Consider the following 6,477-nt stretch of genomic DNA (forward strand, 5'->3'; position numbering starts at 1 on the left):
GGGAAGCTGGTCCTGTCTGGCACGCCGTACTGGACAATACCCGATATAACGTGGTCTCACCTATAAAGCAGTGAGTTTTTTGGCTCCCGGGGACCGCGTTATATCAGGGTAGAGGTGTATTTAAATCTGAAATTTCCCAGTGTTGTAACTGTAGGAGTCCTGACCCGTGAGAGGGTTACAAGGTTATTGTAGGGGGGTCTTGGTATTGCCACCCTTACTTCTGTGCCTCTACTGGCAGCTGCTCTGTCTTCAGAGCTGGTCAGCCGGAGAGCGGCGGCTGCTGGCCGGGAGCCCAGCTCTGAACACAGAAATAACGATAGCATGGTATGGTATTGCTACCCTTACTTCTGCGCTGCTTTCTTCAGAGCTGGGCCATCGGCCAGCAGCCTCCACTCTTCAGCCACCCAGCTCTGAAGGCAGCAGCACAGAAGTAAGGGTGGCATGGTATGAATTGCCACCCCTACTTCTGCGCTGCTGCTGGCAGGGCGCTGCCTTCAGAGCTAGGCACCTGACCAGCAGCCACTGCCATCCAGAAGAAGGCAGCACAGAAGTAAGGGTGGCAATACCATGACCCCCCTACAATAACTTTGCAACCCCCCCACAACCCCTTTTTGGGTCAGGACCCCCAGTTTGAGAAATGCTGGTCTCCCCTGTGAAATCTGTATAGTACAGGGTAAAAGTACACAAAAGACAGATTTCACAGTCCGTGACACATTTTTCACGGCCATGAATTTAGTAGGGCCCTATGTATAATGCCTGGTTTTGGAATAATTGGCTGAGTGAAACAAGGCCCTACTTGCAACTCCACAGCATATCTGTCTGTCATGCAATACTTTAAATATTATATCTGATCAATTCAAAAAGCATGAAGGTAGCATTGAGCATGAAGGTAGGCTGTTACTTTCCCCCACCTGGGGCACATAACCTCTGTCTCATTTCAGTCCGTATCTTGAAACTTACACTATTTTCTTTTGTCTCTTGGGCTATTAATGGGATCCCTCCTCTGTCACCATTGCACCACTCCTCTCTGAGGTCTAGTAGCATACTGGGTGTAGCACAGACACAGAGACGAATGCTCTAGGTATTTTAAGCACTAGGCTCTAGCCCTAGGTGGGTTCCCACAATGGTATAATGTTTTGGGTACAACAGAGAATTCCTTTACTAGGGCTGCCAGGGAGAGTCAGAGAGATGTAGGGCTGGAAGGATCTTTAAGAAGTCATCAAGTTCAGCCTGCTGTGCTGTGGCAGGACCAAGTAAACCTAGACTATCCCTGGCCGGTGTTTGTCCAACTTGTTTTTAAAAAGCTCCGCAGCCTCCTTTGGAAGCCTATTCCAGAGCTTAACTATCCTTAGAGTTAGAAAGTTTTTCCTAATACCTAACCTAAATTTCCCTCGCTGCAAATTAAGCCCACTACTTAATGTTCTACCTTCAGTCGACATGGAGAACAATTGATCACTATCCTCTTTGTAACAACCCTTAACATATTTGAAGACTGCTATCAGGTCCCCTCTCAGTCTTGTTTTCTCAAGACTAAACATGCCCAGTTTTTTTAACCTTTCCTCATAGGTCAGGTTTTCTAAACCTTTTATTATTTTCGTTGCTCTCCTTGGGACTCTTCCCAATTTGTCCACATCTTTCCTAAATTGTGGTGCCCAGAATTGGACAGAGTACTCCAGCTGGGGCCTTTCAGTACTGAGTAGAGCAGGACAGTTACCTCCCGTGTTTTACATACAACGCTCCAGGCAATCACGCACTGGCCAGCAGATCCTCAAGTCAGTCCTCCTGTCTGTAAGCTGTGATCTTGTTCAAGGTGTGAGGTAGAAAGGGGTAATTTTCAATTACGGGATGCCAAGTAATTTTCTTCTAAAAATATTTAGTTTAGAGGAAAAAGAAATGGTAGGTCAGCTCTCACTGTTTCTCTTACTGCCAAATCTGGGAAAGCCACATCAAAAGATGGCATTATTGATAGAGGCTACTCATGAGACTATCTCAGGGGATGAGAGTCTCACTATTTTGTCCCGGGGTTCTTTTACATACCTTAGGGGACACCAGATTCAAGACTAAGCAAAATAATCACAGTTATTAACCATGCTATTTATTATTACAAGAAGGAAAAGAAAACATTAGACAAACACAAATGATAAACTGGTTACTTCTATTACAATCTCTTCTGTATGCCTCTGTGGTAAGCTTTTAGCAGATATTACACCTTTGCGAATGGACTGGCTCTGAGATATTCTTCATTTGGTAAGTTAAGACCAAAGTATATTGTTTCCCAAAGTTATTGTGAACTAAGTCTTAGTATTTTATCAGATATATAAAAGATGTTTTATGTGTGGGCAAGACAATTTAAGGGCGGGTGGAACCTGGCTAATTATTAGTAACAACAACAATCACCACCAGCAGCCAGTTTATAGATGGGCATAGTAAGCAATCTTAACTAAATCCTATGATATCAAAGAAAATATTTAAGTCAGTTACTTAGGAGAAGCCATTTAAGAGCTGTCTTGAGACAGGCCAGTAAACAAATATTAAGAATCTTAAATCAATTAAAACCCACTATTTTTCTATCAGTCTTTTCCCCATCTCCTCTCTAGGAATACACTGTCTAACCATTTGGTGATTAACAGGAGAAATTGTTAATATTTTAAGTTACAACAGCATTTCAATATTCCAACAAAATCATTACATGAGTTTTTAAATATAACTCCTTCCCCGTGTCTTAGTTAACTTTCTTTCACCAGTCCACGTTGAAGTCTTGCCAGGTTTCCTTGGGTTGGTTTCTTCTCGAGTCTTTTCTGTTTTTCCTAGCTGCTGTGGCAGCTTGCTTGTTGAGGTGGACAGGATACATTGAGAGCTTGCTGTTTAAGCAGGGTAGCAGAAGGCGAGTGGTTATATGAGGAGGGTCATTTCAGATTTATTTATGCTCTGTTCATAATTTCATGGAAACAGGAAGGAAAACACACCTCTTTCAAGCTTGTTTAGAATCAATGTGGTTGTTGTTACTCTTTCATTGGCTCCATGCCTTCACAAGCTGGTGTAGGTGACACCTTCAGTTCCTGAATATGCAGTCTGTTTAATGACTATGCATCATTTCTAATTGCCTTTGTTCTTCTTGTGGAGGGAAAAATCCAGATAACCTTTTACAGTTAGAACGTAACTCTTCCTTTTTATTCAATTCATTTTGAACTATTCCTTCAATTTTATTAGAGTTCAACAGGAAATTCAATTCTGTTTTCAGAAAGTCCAAACACTCCTCTTCTTTATAGGAAGTTTTTAGTTTTCAAAATCTTTACATTAAATAACCCTTAGAAAGTCTCTATCTTAAGTTGATACCACATGACAGGTTTTTGGAAAGACTATTTTTCTTGTCTTCCTGAGTTGTGTGAGGGAGTTGCTTGAGCACTGCCACTAATTAATTTCCCATGAATATAAATATTCTATACTTAAATGGATTTTTATAATAGTAATTAGTTTAGCAAGTTCATTAGATTCCTTTTTGGTATATAAAGCATTTTACCATTTACATAGCAATGATATTAGGAACTTTGTATTCAGTTAACATATTTGGAAGTATGCATTTTACAAAGGCATTTGCCATTTCAACCTTAACAAATAAAAGTTTGAAATATTTCCAGCTTCACGTTTTCCCTAGAGGGTTTTAAAGACAGAAGTAGAAGTTTTTCGTTGAAAAGAAAGGGGGGCTGGCAGAGGTCCCTTTTACCCACCAAGGTTTTATTGTTTGATAAGGGTTTTTAGTGTTACTTCTCAAGTCCCTCTTGTGTTTACTAGTTGCAGTCTTTACAATTAACGCCTATCAAACATTCCATACAAAGCACCAGTCACCACAACCAAGCTTACATCCATTTTTCAAAACAAGGCATAAGAGAAATGGGCATAGAAAGTGAAAGCATGACAAAGCAATGGGCTTAAACTGCAGCAAGGGAGGTTTAGGTTGGACATTAGGAAAAACTTCCTGTCAAGGTTGTTAAGCACTGGAATAAATTGCCTAGGGAGGTTGTGGAATCTCCATCATTGGAGATTTTTAAGAGCAGGTTGGACAAACACCTGTCAGGAATGGTCTAGATAATACTTAGTCCTGCCATGAGTGCAGGGGACTGGACTAGATGACCTCTCGAGGTCCCTTCCAGTCCTATGGTTCTATGATTCTAAGAAAGTTTAAAATTCTGTTTTTCTGAATTTGTATAAATACTCTTACTGGTAATAAACATGGTTTTATGGCTAAGGAGGGGTTACATTCCTGAGACTTGTCCTTGGGAAGAGAAGGTAAAACATTCCTTTTGTTAGCTTGAATATTTCATATAATCAAAAAAATATATTCATGGAGGTACATTTCTCCAAGCATCTTAGGTATGAAATTAGTGATAAATCTATTGTAAACTTCAGTAAAGGCACAGGCAAGTCTAGTGACAAATGTATAATTTATGAATATCATTTCTGCATAAATATCAAGGTCTGTCCACCACAAGGACCATCCACACAACCCTCTTGTTTGCAGGGCATTCCTAAGTATTCACCAGCCACGTTGGCCACCTGCCTGCAACAGGCTGCTCCCCACTCCAGCTCTCAGCCTTCTGTCCACTGTCAGCTCCCAAGCTGCTGCCTCTAGCCTGTTCCTCCTGCTGCCAGGTCTCCTCTGACCTCTGGATATCACTTCCCTTCCCTGTGCTGGAGCAATTAGGGAGCCTGCCACTGGCTGGCTGTTGAACTGGGAGTGGGGGCACTACTGTCTAGTAATGAGCCAGCAGGTTTATTCACATACTCCACATTTTGTTCCACCCCTTTTTGATTATCACCCCGCAGACACTCCCCATTTCCCCTTTTGGAAAAGGCCCTGCCTGAACGTGAGGAGAATTGTGCACCCAAATGATTGTTTGGTTATTTCATTTCCCAAAGATAATTGAAGCAGATATTTATGAAGTCATTGGGAGGTGAGCTATCTCCAATTCAACAGGTTAATCATTAATATTTGGAGGATTTTCTTACCATGCTGTATTAGGTGGAGAACACCATCAGACAGACATTTAAATTGTTTATTTAACTAAAACAATAACGTTATGTATTCTGGATTTTTTTCTTCAACAGCAAATATAATATTTTAACAAAAACAAGCATATGAATTTTTGAATTTAGCTAAACATTCAAGTTTTTTAAAATCAGGTTTGTTTTTGTTAAAAGTGTTTTTAACTAAAATAGTTAAATGAAATATTTTTTAAAAAAATTATATCGACTATGTCAGCCAGGTCAACATGAGAAACTTAAAATATTGGCTTCTGCAGCTAACTCAGTCGTCTTCACCTTCATTTTCCTGTTTGTTCATAAGCTGGAAAAGAAAAAACAAGCTTTCCTGCTTTTTCAGGTCCCAAACGATTTCTCAATTTGGAATGAATTAGTCCAAAGGAAGAAAATATTCTTTCTGCATCAGCAGAAGAAGCTACTGCTGTTAAAAGTGAGATTATCACTTCAACAGTCTCTGAATCCAAGTGCTTAAGTGACTTCCTCCAGTTCACTGGTGTGACTTTCTTTAAAACACCATCAGCAAACATATTTCTTGATTGGTTCACCCTTAGCTCTGAAGTTTATTATAACTGGCATTATGGAGGGATGATTGCTGGATGTCCGTGTCATAGCCAACTCCTCTTCTTCAGCAGTTAAGGTTTGATCCTGGTACCGAGTATTGAGAATATCTGCAAAAAATGAGCTGGAGATAGTGCTTGTCCCATTCGTTTTTTTAATGCTTGTAATTTAACTCTGTCATTGCATATTTCTCTTTTTAAGATCTCACTCAGTTCCTTCCAAATTTCAACAGCATCAGCAATAAAACAGCCATTTCCCTGCATTTTGTTCAAGGCTACAGAAATAGGCTTCAGGATACTCAGCATGTGTTCAACATTTCTCTTAAGCCCAATGTTGAGAACTTTGGCTGTGACAGTGCCATCTATTTTTTCACGATTTTGTTCACAAGCGGTCATCAAATTAGGCCAGTTCTTGATATAGTACTCAAAACAGTCCACTACTGAGTTCCATCGCACATCTTGTGGGAGAGTTAGCTTGGTTTCTCCCATTTTTTTCAGAGCAGCTGCTGCAAAGTAGTTGTTATGGAAGTATTTTGCAATTTCAACATTAGCCTTTATTTCTGGAACACTGAAGTATTTGGCTAGGAGGTGCTTCAAATGAGCAGTGCAACCGTATGTTATTAGTTTGGGAATCTCTTCTAAATAATTTCTTCTCATCTTGGATACATTTGGAGCATTGTCTGAGACCAAGCTGCATATTAGACATTTGATTTTTTTTCCCCCCAGTTATAGCTTTTACTGCTACTTCTTGTAAGTATTCTGCTGTGTGTACATTTCCTGATGTATCAGTTGTTTCTGTTAGGAAGACATTCCCTTCTTCTGTTATCACACACGCACATACAACAGGATCATTGTGGACATTGCTCCACCCATCAAGACT

The sequence above is a fragment of the Terrapene carolina genome, unplaced genomic scaffold (assembly GCF_002925995.2).
Source record: "Terrapene carolina triunguis isolate 2854851 unplaced genomic scaffold, T_m_triunguis-2.0 Scaffold85, whole genome shotgun sequence".
Classification (NCBI taxonomy): domain Eukaryota; kingdom Metazoa; phylum Chordata; order Testudines; family Emydidae; genus Terrapene; species Terrapene triunguis.